The 15583-nt window shown below is 39.5% G+C and overlaps 1 protein-coding gene across 3 annotated transcripts in view; it reads left to right on the top strand.

Annotated features, from left to right (window-relative positions):
- chst11 (carbohydrate (chondroitin 4) sulfotransferase 11) overlaps positions 1 to 15583 on the top strand; it is a 33142-nt gene that overhangs the window by 4828 nt on the left and 12731 nt on the right. The window lies entirely within an intron of this gene.

The following is a 15583-nucleotide window of genomic DNA, read 5'->3' as shown; positions in this document are numbered from 1 at the left end:
AGAACAAAACAACAAAATTTGGTCTCATGTCGCCCTGTGCTGGATCAAAGTGGTTCTACAAGCATGTCCCCTCAACAAAATCCACGCTTATTTGCATTGAATTGACGCGCTGAGTGGGGCGTATTTGGTGCAACACGACAAATCGATGATGAAATTGGTTTCCAATGCTTTTAATCATCTGTTTTAATTGAATTTATCGATTCGTTGTTGCAGCCCTAATGCATTTCCTAAAAACAAACGTTGTTACTATGTCATTTCAAGTCAAATCACATTTATTTGTTTAGCCCTTAATCACAAAATGTTTCAAATGACTGCACAGGCCACAATTACACCATTTATATATCTATACTGGTTCATATTTATGATGCTTAAAAAGTACAGCTATCAATAAATATAAATTATTCTTTATTTTTTGGGGGTCCTTTTTTTTACCTCGACATATTTTGTTTGGTGGGCCACATTCAAAAGCCTATTGGGTCCTACGTAGCCCTCAGCCCATTGTTTGCCCACCCCAGATGTAGTCAAACCCTTTTTTTCATTTTCATTTATGAATAATTATAAAATATATAATAATAATAATAATAATAATTTCCTTGTATTGTCATTCTGTGTAACAATGTACACAGAACGAAATGTCGATTGCACCTGACCCGTTGTAGCGAGCCGATGCAGCCGCAGCCAACAGAGGGCGCCGCCGACCACTTTTTAAGTCTTAGGAATGACTCGGCCGGGGCGCGAACCACCGACCTCCCAGTCTCAAAGCGGGCGCCTTACCATCTAGGCTACTGAGCTGGTAACACTGGGGACAAAAGTGGCACAAACAAATCAATGATAAGAATATATTTTTAAACTATCATGTGTATGACCTTGTAACAACAGTAATAAAAGTAATAACTGAAATGCATATTATAGCTGAAGCTTTTTTGCACTAGTTAGTAACAAATAAGTTTAATAAATTTTTTAGCTGATTGGTGAATATCTTAATAAATCAATTGAATTATTTCTTTTCATCATGTATTTATGTTATAATATACACATATTACTGTATATACACATCAATCCTTTATGAAAACTATATTTTTATCCATGGGGTACACACAAGGGGACTCTGGGGACAAAAGTGGCAACAAAGCAATAACTTGTTGATTGTAGTAATTTTCTACTGTTATAAATATGATAGTGATTGCGTAGTAATTAATTGCCAGTTCCTTTCATAGGATAAATAAGAAATACAAACGTGTTAAAACAATGTGGCGGTGGCTATGATCATTTTTGGTGTCACATTTCCGGAAGTTAAGATGAAGTCTGTGGAATGAATGAAAGTTTTCTGACCATGAATTATTTCCGCGGTAGTCACTGAAGGGGGCGTGGCCAAAACATTGAGATTTTTTTCCATAGAAGGGATTTTTGCTTTCTTTTTGCTCTGCTTTCCACAAGCAAGCGCTTGCTCATGCCGCTTCTGTTTAATATGTGAAGCGCGTGTTCTGTTGGACCCGGTCCAGAACTCTGCTGCATCATTGTGATTGAATTTGAGCTGGGCCAATTTTTTTTTCTTTGACTTCCTCTCCGGTCACCGGGTTTTATTTTAATGACACGCTTCTGCGTTTCCTGATGCTTTCCAGTTTAAAGCCGGATATTTGGAATTCCAGAAAAGACGCAGATTGTTTTCCTGCAATTTAGAATGGATCCAGGGTGTCTTTTTAGCGACAGTGTGTATGATTTAGCCACCCCTAATGGTGTAAAAATACTTCATTTATTTTTATAAAGGACCATTGGTTAAGATAATAAGCAATAGCACATCTATTATCATTGTTGAACTTCTTCCCCACAGTTTTCTTCTCTAGCCATTCATTGCAGCCACTGCCTGCTGTTATTGTAACCTGCTCCTGCTTTGTCCTTCGGTGTCTGCCGAGTGCCACGATTTGAGCATGATTGCGCTTTTTTTCCCCAATCACTTTTTCCTCCTCTCGCCACTCATGTCAGCCGCTATGGCTAGCTGGCATTGTTATTGCTCTTGAAATCTGTTATTTTAAATCTAGTGGAGGAATTTTCTGGACTTTCTCTTTTAATGCTGGGAAATTCTGAATATTTTACAAAATAAGATTACAATTAGGCAGCACGGCGGCGCAGTGGTTAGCGCTTGTGCGGCACAGTTCATGTCATGGGAACCCGTCGTGGGTTCAAATCCAGCTCCAGACTTCCTGTGCGGAGTTTGTATGTTCTCCCCGTGCTTGCGTGGGTTTCCTCCGGGCACTCCGGTTTCCTCCCACGTTCCAAAAACATGCATTTCAGGTGAATTGGCCGGTCCAAATTGTCCCTAGGTGTGAATGAGCGAATGAGTTGTCTGTCCCTGTGTGCCCTGCGATTGGCTGGCAACCAGTTCAGGGTGTCCCCTGCCCACTGCCCGGAGATGGCTGGGATGGGCTCCAGCCCCCCCCGCGACCCTAATAAGGATAAGCGGTACGGCTGATGAGATGAGATGAGATTACAATTATGATTACTAAAAGAATAAACAACAATAATAATAAAGTAAATTAATACAATTTTAAATAGTAGAAGAATGAGGAATTTTAAATTATTTCTTGCAATTTTACGGTATACAAAATATGTTCGAATTATTTGACTTTATATATATATATATATATGGTTGGATCCCTTAACCACTAGGGTCGTAGGGGCACCATTTCCTGTGGTGTGTTTTGGGCAGGTACAGCCTGTTGGCACCCATTCCTATCCAAGCCAACATATGTCTACGGAAACACGTATTACTACGTTAATGATGTGTTATTACTATGTCATCAAATCAAGATGCAATTCTTTGTGACCTAAACTCACATATGAGAGCGCCGCATCTCAAAGGAAGTGCGCTGTGAAGGTGGCCTGTTTCTTAGCAGTTAGCATTAGCGGTTGACCACGTGCGCTAATGTCTAACGTCGTCTGGAGGCTTCTGGGACAAAGCGGGGATGCTCAAAAGCAAACTCGTCTAGGGGAAAGAATGAAATGTGGCACCTGTGGAATTTCCACAAGGAACTCCAAATTCCTCACCTTCGTCACCATATTGTCAGAGAATAGATCAGAAAGAAAACACACCGATCATTTGATCGTCAAGTCATCAATAGATTTGGTTGGATGCCTAGTCCAAAAAACCAGTGAGGCCACTAATCAATCAAATTTCCACAAAAGAAGAAAAGCAATTGGTTAATTGACGATTCATTGATTTGTGGTTGCACTGGCTCAGGGGTCAGCAAGAGGGAGCTCTGGATCCGCATTAGGCTCTTTGATGCTTCCTACTGACTCTTTTGCGCTTTATATGTTTTCACCAGGAGGAACATCATGACACACACATTCTTAACGTTTTCCAAAGTACATATATCTCATCTCATCTCATCAGCTGCACCGTGGGGGTGCTGGAGCCCATCCCAGCAATCATCGGGCAGTGGGCAGGGGACACCCTGAACTGGTTGCCAGCCAATCGCAGGGCACACGGGGACAGACAACTCACTCGCTCAGTCACACCTAGGGACAATTTGGACCGGCCAATCCACCTAAAATGCATGTCTTTGGAATGTGGGAGGAAACCGGAGTGCCCGGGGGAAACCCACGCAAGCACGGGGAGAACATACAAACTCCGCACAGTAAGGCCGGGAGCTGGATTTGAACCCACGCAGGAGGTTCCCACGACCTCAGAACTGTGCCGCACACGCGCTAACCACTGCGCCGCCGTGCTGCCATATATATATATATATATATATATATATATATGAGTGTGTTGTTTTTTGGGTCTAATATGGCTCTTTCAACATTTTGGGTTGCCTTTCCCTGCACTAGCTTTTTCTTTTTTAAACTGACAACCAGTAAAAGAGCAATATGAGTTAATTACTGATCGATCAGTGCTTGCACAAGATCTTCTGTTAAATATTAATTAATTGTCAACTCATTAAATGAATCAACAATTATTTTGATAATCCTTCATTCAAGACTCTTAATCATTTAAAAAATTGAGTACTGTATTCACTGTTTTTTTTAAACTTTTTTTACTGCCTTTCATAATCGAACACTGTTTATTTTGGCCTTGAGTCAAAATATATTCATATTACTTGAAAAATCACCTTTTCCATAATTACCAACAAAAGAAACATTTTCTTGTGTCAGATTGAAACGAAATTATTTTTAATCTGATTAAATAAATCGAAAAAAATTATCAACAGATCTGTAAATTATTTTGTTAACTTCACTAAAATTGTCCTCAATGACACCAACCCTTTTTTTCAGCTGTCTTTTATCCAGCCACGTTTTTTCTCGCAAGCATCTGTAAAATCCCCGCGCTCGGTATTTACGCTTACCTCGCTCTTTGTAATCGCACCCGCCTGTGATAAATGATTCATCTGTGTGTCTGGAAAGCTGTCCTGCTATTGCTAGTACAAAGAACTGGCAGTATCATAAGCTTTTTTTACATTACTGCTGTTACTATGGTTTTACTATGTTTTTACTATGTTTCTACTATCTTAATATTATGTTACTACTATGTTATTAATATGTTATTACTATGTTGTTAACATTTTTTTTACTATCTTGTCATTACCTGTAAGCTAGAATCGATACATTATCTTAATCCAGGGTTGTCTTCTCGGGGCTCTCGATCCAATGCTAGAGTAATACAATTCATGGAAAACGGGTGGGCAAACTATGGCTCGCGGGCTTCATGCCACCCATGTCAGGCTTTGTAATCCGGCCTGCTCAACTGATAATGCCTTTTAATACATACAATAGTTATTATTTTTTTGTTACTATGTTATTACAGGTTCATACAGTGCCATGTGAAAGTATTGCACCCCCCGCCCCCCTCCCCAAGAGTCTTTGGTCATTTTTTTTTTTCAAATCTCAGGCTTCAAACTCAAAGCTAAAAAACTGAAAATATTTTATAAGAGACAACAACATGTTAGGCACAATTGTGAAGGTGAACCATATTATTTCAATATTTTATATTATATTTATGATGAAAAAAACTGAAAAGTAGGCATCACAAAAACATTGGCCCCCTGTTCTCTCAGCTCAGGCAACTGACTTCAGAAGCTCCCTGATGACTTCTGAATGATCCAATCTCGACCTAAATGACTAACAATGACAAATTGAATGAGTTAAGTCTTAGTTTATATGCACCTGCTCTGTGATGGAGTCATAGGTCTGTGAAAGATGACACTAGAGGAACAGACATCATTGTGAAGACCAAAGAACACACCAGGCAGCTCCGGAATAAAGTTATGGAAAAGAAGGAATGAGATGCAAAACTATTTTGCAAAATGTATGCATCTCCTGGAGCACTGTGCGAGCAGTAATATCAAAATGGAGTAAGCATAAAATCACTGCAAACCTACCAAGAACTGGATGTCCCTTTAGAGCTTTGGCCCAAACAAGGAGAAAACTAATCAGAGAAGCAACCAAGAGACTGTGATCACATTGGACAACCTGCAAGCATACACCGCTGAGGTGAGACAATCTGTGCATAAGACAATTATTAGGTTTTTTTTCTGCATAAATCTTCCCTTTATGGAAGAGTGTCAAGAAGAAAGCCTTTTCTGAAAGAATACCATTAAAAGACCCGTTGGTGTTTTCAAGGAGCCAAACGGGAGAAACCTAAAACATTTAAAACAAGGTGCTCTGGTCAGATAAGACAAAAATTTAACCTTTTGGGTTGCAAAACGTTACGTTTGGTGTACGAGTAAAGCTGCACAGCACCCTAAAAATACCATCCCCACTGTCAAACATGGTTGTGGCAATATCGTGCACTGGAGTTGCTTTTCTTCAGCATGGACTGGGAAAATCGTTAGAGCTGATGAGAAGATGGATGGGCAATTATGGCAGAAATTTGGAATCTGCAAGAGACCTGAGAATGGGGTGATGGTTGTTTACCTTCCAAGAGGACAAAGACCCGCAACATAAAGAAAAATCTACAAGGGAATGGTTTAAAACTAACAATATAAAGGTGTTAGAATGTCCAGGCCAAGGTCCAGACCACAATCCTACAGAGCATTTGTGGAAAGATCTGAAAAATGCCTGCACAAACGATCACCCCCAAACCCTAAGGAACTTGAGCTGTTTTGTTAGGGAAAAAATAGGAACTGCATAATGGGTAAAAAAGGGATTTCTATGACTGTACTAGGTTGAGTTTACTCTTGTCCCCAGTGTCCTTTTGTGTCCCCTCCTTCCTCTAATTTGTCTGGCGATTTGATCTGTGGCGAGCCAGACATATGTCCAGCTGTCCTCCCTCTTAGATCGATCGAGGACGCATAGTGGACATTAAGACCAGTCTCTGCTTCTCAACATCTCAAAAACTTGCAACAGTCAGTCACTCGCGGGAAGCGGAGACCTATAATTTCCACCGCCGTCTATTTCAGGAGATCTGGAAAAAAAATACAGACGCACTATAATTTAACAGAGCATAAACTTGGAGCTACAGCCGGGACAAAATCGAGACGGTGGAGAAAACAGACAAATAAAGCTCAGTCGGCTTTGAGCTCATCAATTCACCGAACGGACAAAATGAGCTCAGGAAAAAGAACCAATTTAGCAAAAGAACTATTTTTAGTTCTATTCAGGGAAGCGTTATATTTTCTCCTGCCGATGCTGATAACAGATTAAATCCTGCTTCTGGAGACCAAAAGCAATTCCTTAGTTTTTGTTTTTATTTGCATGCAGAAGTATTTGAAAATACATCACTTCTAAACATGGTACGAGTAATGTCACCCACGCCTTGGCAAAGAAAAATGGATCACTCATTCTTATCAAGCGGCATTATCATTGCTGGCTAAGTTAAATCCAAATAAATATGCAGAAATGTAACCCATTTTTGCCATTAAGACACTCATTTGTGGACTTTATTGGGAAGCTGTCAATCCTAATCAACAAGCGTTTAATCTTGTTGTCATAGATTGCCATATTTGTCTTTTACTCTATTTGTAATTACGTTTTTTGTGTATTATTGCATATATATATTTTCATGTTATTGTTTGTATGTTTTATTTACTTTTATCATTTTTTTTTACATTATTATATTCTAATGTTTTTTTTATTTTATGCTTCATTTAAAATTATTATTCTTATTATTTTATTATTTATATTTTAAAAATATTTTGTTTTAGTTTATTTTTAATTGTATTTGTTTCTTGTATTCTTATTTCTTTTATTCATGTTTAAATTGTTTGTTTTATTTTAAGTTTTATTATTGTAATTTATTTATGTATTTACTTTTTAAATTTTGTTATCATTATTATGGGTTAGCGCGTGTGCGGCACAGTTGTAAGGTCTTGGGAACCTCCTGTGTGGGTTCAAATCCAGCTACCGGACTTCCTGTGCGGAGTTTGTATGTTCTCCCCGTGCTTGCGTGGGCCGGTCCAAATTCTCCCTAGGTGTGAATGAGCGAGCGAGTTGTCTGTCCCTGTGTGCCCTGCGATTGGCTGGCAACCAGTTCAGGGTGTCCCCTGCCCACTGCCCGTTGATTGCTGGGATGGGCTCCAGCACCCCCGCAACACTACTGAGGATAAGCGGTGCAGCTAATGAGATGAAATGAGATATTTTCATTATTATTTTATTTTTTACTTTGATTATTTCATTTTTAAATCATATTTTTTATTTTTTTTAAATATTTTTAGAAGCCCTTACTTTCACAACATCATTGCTGAGCTCTCGGGTGCCTTGTGAACATTACGAAAAGGTAGAGAGGAGACGCCACCAAGTTGTGCAAGTATGTCAATAAAAATTGATATACAGTATAGTTTAACGAGGCACATCAATTCTCAGAATCTTTAGAACCAGCCAAGCTTTCCAATACCTCAGGCACCTTACATAGAGATCAAGAGGTGACACAACCAAGGTGTGCGACTACATCTCCAGAAAAATTTAAGCATATTCTAAAAAAAAACATCAATTATTAGAATCTATCAAGCCAAGCTGTCCATTACCTTGGGCACCTTATGAATAAGTCCAAAGGAGACACGACCAACTTTTGCTATTACTTCTAAAGAAAATCAAAATATATTTAAATGAGGAACATAAATGCTATGAATCTTTTTAACAAGCCGTCCTCTCCAGTGCCTCTTAGACATTGTGAAGAAGTAGAGAGGGGACCAAGTGCTATTGTAAGCACTGTACAAAGAGCTAGAGGGGAAACACAACTAAATTTTGCTGCTACTTTTATTTAAAAAAAAATCCCAATATATTCTAGTGAGGAACACAAACTCTCAGAGATTATGAAGGAGTAGAGAGGTGACATGACCAAGTAGTGTCACTACTACTGTAGAAAAACTGAAATACATTCTAACATGGAACATCAACTCTTTGAATCTTTCCAACAAGCCAAGCTCTCCAGTGCCTCGCTCACATTACAAAGAGGTAGAGAGGAGACACGACTCAGTTGTGCTACTATTCCTATAGAAAATCAAAATCTATTCTAACGCGTTACATAAATGCGTCAAATCTTTTTAACAAGTAGTGTCGGCTGATTAAATCTTACAGTGTGGCCAAACATGACTGATTTTATAGCGTAGTTGCATCATCCTGAACTTCCTTATAAAGCTTTAATTAAGCAGTAAAGGTTCAATGGGCAAATAAAATAAAATTACTACAAACCACTGCTAGCTTCCAAACTATTCAAAGTGTCATTATGCTAATAAAACACATTTGTTATTATACATTTAGCCTGTTTGAATTTATTTTTCTGAGTTTTTAGATCTCTTTTTATTTTATCTTTTTAAAGAAATCTATTTTTTCTTTATTTTGACAGTACACCATTTACAAAAAAAATACATATATAACAGGGGACACATCTTAGAGCTCCTTTATTATTACTTTTTATTTTTGTTGCGTCCCTGCAGACTTTTCTTCTGTGGTTTTCTTCTTTCCAGAGTGTGCATTTTCTCGTCTAGATTGCAAAGCACTTTCACTTTATTTGTTCTCGCGTCTAAATTTAGTCCCCCAGGCCAGCTGCATTTCTGGAGGTTTGTGGGAGAGTGGGGGGGTTTGGTGGCTTCTGCTCCTTCTCCCTTCGATTGCCTTGCACCACACATTGGCAATTTGGACGAAAACGTCCACTTAATGCTCGTGTGTATTTGCCACCGCACATTAAAATAGAAACAATGGCACTCCAATAACAGCTTAGCATAAATACGTACCAATTTAAAATGAGAGTTACGAAAACAAAAGACTGTAGATATATCGTCTTATTCAGAATTCCAGACTTTTTAAGCATTTTCAATACAGATTAATGCTAAGAACTAGCAGTGTGATACTTATTTCTTAATAAACTGCCGTTACTATGTTATTAACATGTTATTACGACTGATAAGTGCAAAGCGCTAGCAGTATAGGCGTTTCTCAAATGACTGTTATTCCTATGTTGTTACTACGTTATTATCATGTTATTACTAATAAGTGCAATGCGCTAGCGGTATGATATACCTTTCTGAAATAACTGTTATAACTATGTTACTACTATGTTATTATCATGTTATTACTACTGATTAGTGCAAAAAGTAATAGTATGATATGCGTTTCTGAAACAACTGTGATTACTATGTTATTATCATGTTTTACTACTATTACTATTACTAATATTAATGCAAATAACCTGCAGTATAGTATGCATTTCTGAAATTACTTATTGCTGTTATTACCATGTTATTATCATGTTATTACGCTAATTAGTGCAAAGAGCTAGCAGTATGAAATGCATTTCTGAAACAACAACTATAATCTTATTACTATGCTACTACAATGTTGTTAATAGGAATAGGTACTAAAATAGCCTCCGTTATATAAATAAAACATTAGTTTTTTTAATTTAAAATTATTTATATTCATATTATTTTACATGTTCACATTATACACACGGAGGCCTCTCACGACTTCGCGTTTCGGTTACTGCTGGTTCGTTCCTTCGCGGATGTTTAAATAAATTGATTTTGTCTTCGTGGCCATTATATCAACGTATCATGCATTGTAGAAAGCGTTGTGAGGGTGCTCTGTTATGGGTGGGTGTGACTGTCTGTGTACAAGGCCGTCATAGGCTCGTGGACGCATCAGTCAAAAAGTCGGGGTGGGCATGCACAGACTATGTTTCCGAAATCACGTCAAGTAAAGTCATGTTTGTTTGTATTGCCCTTAATCACAATAAGTCTCAAAGGGCTGCACAGACCACATACTATTTCAGACTACAGACTTTTTTTTTTTACACCATCCCCTGATCTAAAACCTAAATGAGGGCAAGGAAAAATCCAAACCTCAGCATGACGAAACTGAAGAAACCTTGACAAGGAATGTACATAAGGTAATCCCCCTTTCAGGAAATCGACATAAAAAAAACTCACAATATTTCAAAAATGCACTTCTAAATAAATCAAATATGTTTAATCAAACTAAAATGTATGTAATGCTATAGTCAAATTGTAATAAATGTCAACTCCATGACTCTATTCAAGTCCCTATGTCCTCTTGCAAGAATTAAGTAACACTTTAGTAAAGGGCAATTAATTGGAAAAGTTGAAATAGACTATACTCAATCTAGGCAAATACAGTACTAACATTTGCTGTCATTAATTTAAATTACAACATATATTCATATGGTTAATTAACTTATTAGGATTTTATTATTAATACATTATAAACCCCATTGACATACATTTTACAATCTGTCTATCTACCCTGGTCATATCCCTCTAGAGGGGTGACCTACAGCAAGCCAAACATACACAAAAACAAAGGAAATTTAAAAAAGAAAAGTCGGTCATGCTTTCGTCCCTCCAGATGAAACGGGACACAAGAAAGCGGCCACTCGGGTCAGGGTGACACAACACACTCTTCTGTTCAACAGCAGGGCCAGACAGCTTTCACTGGTTTACCCCTGCCGCATCAAATGGGTGCCCAGCCCATCCCTTAGAACACGTCTAAACATCCCACTATCCTTTTACAACACCTCTCCACTCATTCCTATCACCAACAAAAGCTCTAGCTTCCACCATATTTAGACTTCTTTCCTGCAGTGCACTCAGAACACCATCTATCCACGTCAATCGCGGCCTTCCTCTTGGTCTCCTTCCATTTACTTCTGCTCTGTAGATCCTCTTCAACATTCACTCCTCATCCATCCTCTCCATGTGTCCAAACCAACCAAGTACTCTTTTATCCACACGCTTGCTCAGTTCGGTCTCTCACAATTTCATTTCTCAATCTATCCAATCTTATCACTCCTAACATACTCCTCAAACACTTCATCCCAAAAAGATTTAATTTCCTTCTCAAATCTGCGTTCAGGCTCCAAGTCTCAGTCGGCACAATCACACTCTCATACAGTCCTCTCTTAACATCCATACTCACACTTTTGTTGCTCATCACTCTCCTCAGAGCACCCAAAACATTGCTTCCTTGATTCACTAAGTATAAATACTACATTTAATATGACCTCTTAATCATAACTACTTGTTAAACCATAAATATAAAAATCAATACCCATTTAAAAACACTCATAATTATAATCAATTACACCTTCCATCAACAACATTTGGAGTTCTCCATTTTGTTACTACACCATGAGCAACATTGATGCTCATGTTCAAATGCTGCATTTGAAAACTAAATTCCAGCGTATTTGCGCTAGGCTACAGCTAGCTTTTAGCGGTGCGTTACATTGAAAAGAAACTCATCAACGAAATCGGACTCTGAGGAAAAGTCAAAAGAACGCAAAGTTATGCTGATCAGCAGCGGGTGCTTCGAGGAATTATTATTAATATTAATGACGTCATTTCGAGGTCAGCTTAACCCATTGGGGGCTTTTATGAAGGTGCGGTGCTATGTGGGGGATTTTCACTTTTCGTGGTGGGTTCCGGTCCCAATTAACCGCGACAACCGAGGGACCTCTGTATATATATTTCTTTTCCTACTGATAACATCTAAGCTTTAAACCCACCCACTAATTTTCCTGCACAAAAATAACCCCAAAATTAGGAATGATCAATATTTGTTTTTTCCCACCGATACCTATATATTCATTATGATTTGATTATTCATTGTGACTTGTTTACGAATTATTTGTATTCATTTTTTATTTTTCCTTTATTCAATAATTTATTTCCTCTCTTTCCATTATTTACTGGATGATTTCATATAAGTTTGGTATTACATATGACCTTTTTTTCCCTTTTAATTAAAAAAAAAATTAGATTTCTTATTATTTATTCGTTTTCCTATTTATTTCTTCCTTTATTTTATACTTATTTGTATTTACTTTCTTCTTTATCCTCTTATCCTTATATATTATATTTCATACATGTCACGAGACGTGGTGGCGTGGAAGGTGACCGGACCAGAACGTAGGCAGGAGGCATGAAGGGAGAACTCAAATGCATTGACGATCCATAAGTTTTATTTTTACAAAATAAAAGTCGCCCAATACTCCGGGGCAAAACAGAACAACACAGAGTTCCTCCGGCACGAACTCAACAGGACAAGGCATAACAGACTAAAACAGGACAAGGCATAACAGACTGAAACAGGACAAGCATAACAGACCGGGATTGTGTGTAAGAGTAATGAACCAGCCCCGCAGAGCCCACAATGCAGCCTTAAATAGCAGACCCACAATTTGTGGAACTGCTTTCAGCTGTTGCCCAGAGGGCGGGGCAGACTGGTCACCAAGGCGACCGTGACAGAGCCCCCCTCTTAAGGGACAGCTCCCGAGGTCCCAAAAAGAAAAAATTACAACCTCACGCCCCGGAATGTTGACGCTCGCGATTGGGGCAACCCCGCTCCCTCCTCCGAACACGCAGGAACGGGGAGAGGCAGGCGCCATCTGCGTCGGGCGGATCGGAATCGGCGCTCGGCAGGGAGGGGGTCTGGTGGGCAAACTGGACAGGGGATAACAGACAGGCAGAACCGACGAGAACAGGACAGGCAAAATCAGGGCAGGTAAACAGGACAGGCAAAATCAGAACAGGTAAAACATGAGAGGGTCAAAATCAGAACAGACAAGACATGAGAGAGTCAAAATCAGAACCGGCAAAACAGGAGCAGCGGAGTCGGACTGGCAGGCAGCGGAGTCGGACTGGCAGGCAGCGGAGTCTGACTGGCACGCAGCGGAGTCGGACTGGCACGCAGCGGAGTCGGACTGGCACGCAGGGGAGTCGGACTGGCACGCAGGGGAGTCGGACTGGCACGCAGGGGAGTCGGACTGGCACGCAGCGGAGTCGGACTGGCACGCAGCGGAGTCGGACTGGCACGCAGGGGAGTCGGACTGGCACGCAGGGGAGTCGAAATAGCAGGCAATCGGCACGGGAGTCGGGCAGGCAGGCATCAGAGTCGGAGTCGGCCCGACGGGCAGCGGAGTCGGAGTCGGCCCGACGGGCAGCGGAGTCGGAGTCGGCCTGACGGGCAGCGGAGTCGGAGTCGGACTTGCACGCAGGGGAGAGGGATTAGCAGGCAATCGGCACGGGAGTCGGGCTGGCATGCATGAGAGTCGAACAGGCAGGCGTCAATTCTTCCCGGGACCCCATTCGAGGCACAGCAAGGGCCACGACGGGCGGGGCCGTGGTTCGAACGGGCAGGGAAGGCCAACTCAGTAGGCGCCTGCCGAACTGCGCTCTCCAGCTCTCCCCAAGTCGCGCTGGGATCGTTCGCTGAGTTCTATTGTTGGCGGGTTCATTCTGTCACGAGACGTGGTGGCGTGGAAGGTGACCGGACCAGAACGTAGGCAGGAGGCATGAAGGGAGAACTCAAATGCGTTGACGATCCATAAGTTTTATTTTTACAAAATAAAAGTCGCCCAATACTCCGGGGCAAAACAGAACAACACAGAGTTCCTCCGGCACGAACTCAACAGGACAAGGCATAAAAGACTAAAACAGGACAAGGCATAACAGACTGAAACAGGACAAGCATAACAGACCGGGATTGTGTATAAGAGTAATGAACCAGCCCCGCAGAGCCCACAATGCGGCCTTAAATAGCAGACCCACAATTAGTGGAACTGCTTTCAGCTGTTGCCCAGAGGGCGGGGCAGACTGGTCACCAAGGCGACCGTGACAATACAAGTTTATCCTCTCTTATTTATTTCTTCAAAGGTAGTTTTATTTGTCTATGTACATATTTTACATTTTAATTTTTAGGATGTTATTAATGTTTATGTTTATTTTCCATGATTCTTTCTTTAACTATTGTTGAATTAAGTAATTCAATTACTTAATTATCTTTTATGTATGTTTATTGACCCTTTAGTTTATTTCATTAAAGTTAGTTTGATATATTCATGTATTTATTTTTTGTTTTAAAATTTATGTCTATTTACTACTCATTTGTACATAATTTCCATAGTATTTTTTTACTTATCAAAGATAGATGTTATATTTATTCTATATTGATGTAAAGTTTATATATGATATTTTATTTGATATTTATTTTTTACTTGTTTACTACATTATTGTATTTAGTTTATAGATTGTATACGTTTTTATTTTCCTTTTAAATAATATTTTCAAGCGTATTTTTTTTTATGTATTTGTTTTGTTTCTCCTTATTATTTATTTGTATTCATTTTTTACGTATTTACTACCTATTTTTGTTTAATATCTGAATTATATTCTCTATGCGGTTTTATTTTCCCTATAATGTTTTTATATTTGTTCAAATTCTTTATGCATTTATTGTCCCTCTTTTGTTTTATTTATCTGTAATTTTCTTTACATATTTACTATGTATTATTAATTTACTTTCTTATGTATTTAGTATCTTTTTATAGCAAAGGCTTGAGGTTTCCTGGAAAAATAACTACAAGAGTTGACTGTAGGTGAGGCCTTCAGGTGAGCCGCCAAGCGTGAGAGAGCGTCTGAAAGTTTTGTGTGAGTCACAAAAACACGTCGGCAAAATTAATCTGAGATTTTTGACACTTGAGCATTTTCTGCTGACTCGCACCCCAACAATTTGCGTGCTGACTCCAACTCTCTGTTTTCTCGAAAGCCAATGACGTATAGGTGTACTTTGGTCTCAATGTGCTGACTCATTTATTATACTTGATAGCAGATACTTTTGCACCACAGGAGGTCAAGACCATTTCGTGCACACACACCAAAAATACGTTTACTAAGTACCTGCACATCAAGTCAAGTCAGGTTTATTTGTATAGCCCTTTATCACAAGGAGTCTCAAAGAGCTGCTCAGACCACAGATTACTGCAAACCACAAACTATTATGACACCATCCCCTGATTTCAAACCGACATGAGGGCAAGGAAAAACTCAAAACCTCAACAGGAAGTAAACGAAGAAATCTTGAGAAGGGCCCCCGCATGAGGTAATCCTCCTTCCGGGATGACCGGGCTGCAATGGATGTTGCAATAACGAAAACTACACAGATATATGCTATAGGATAGAAGGGGGTTTTAAGCCTAGATTTAAACAGTTCCACTGAAGTTGCAGATTAAATCTCGGGGCGGAGCAGTCCACAACACCAGGGCCCGAATGGAGAACGCATATGTATTTAATCGGTACCGTTTTGGTAATTTCTCGATTAAAGCAACAACAAAGATCAGAAGAGCCACCTGGAA

The sequence above is a fragment of the Urocampus carinirostris genome, chromosome 11, assembly GCF_059441175.1.
Source record: "Urocampus carinirostris isolate Australia breed hairy pipefish chromosome 11, RoL_Ucar_1.0, whole genome shotgun sequence".
NCBI lineage: Eukaryota > Metazoa > Chordata > Actinopteri > Syngnathiformes > Syngnathidae > Urocampus > Urocampus carinirostris.
This window is presented reverse-complemented; position numbering and strand designations above follow the sequence as displayed.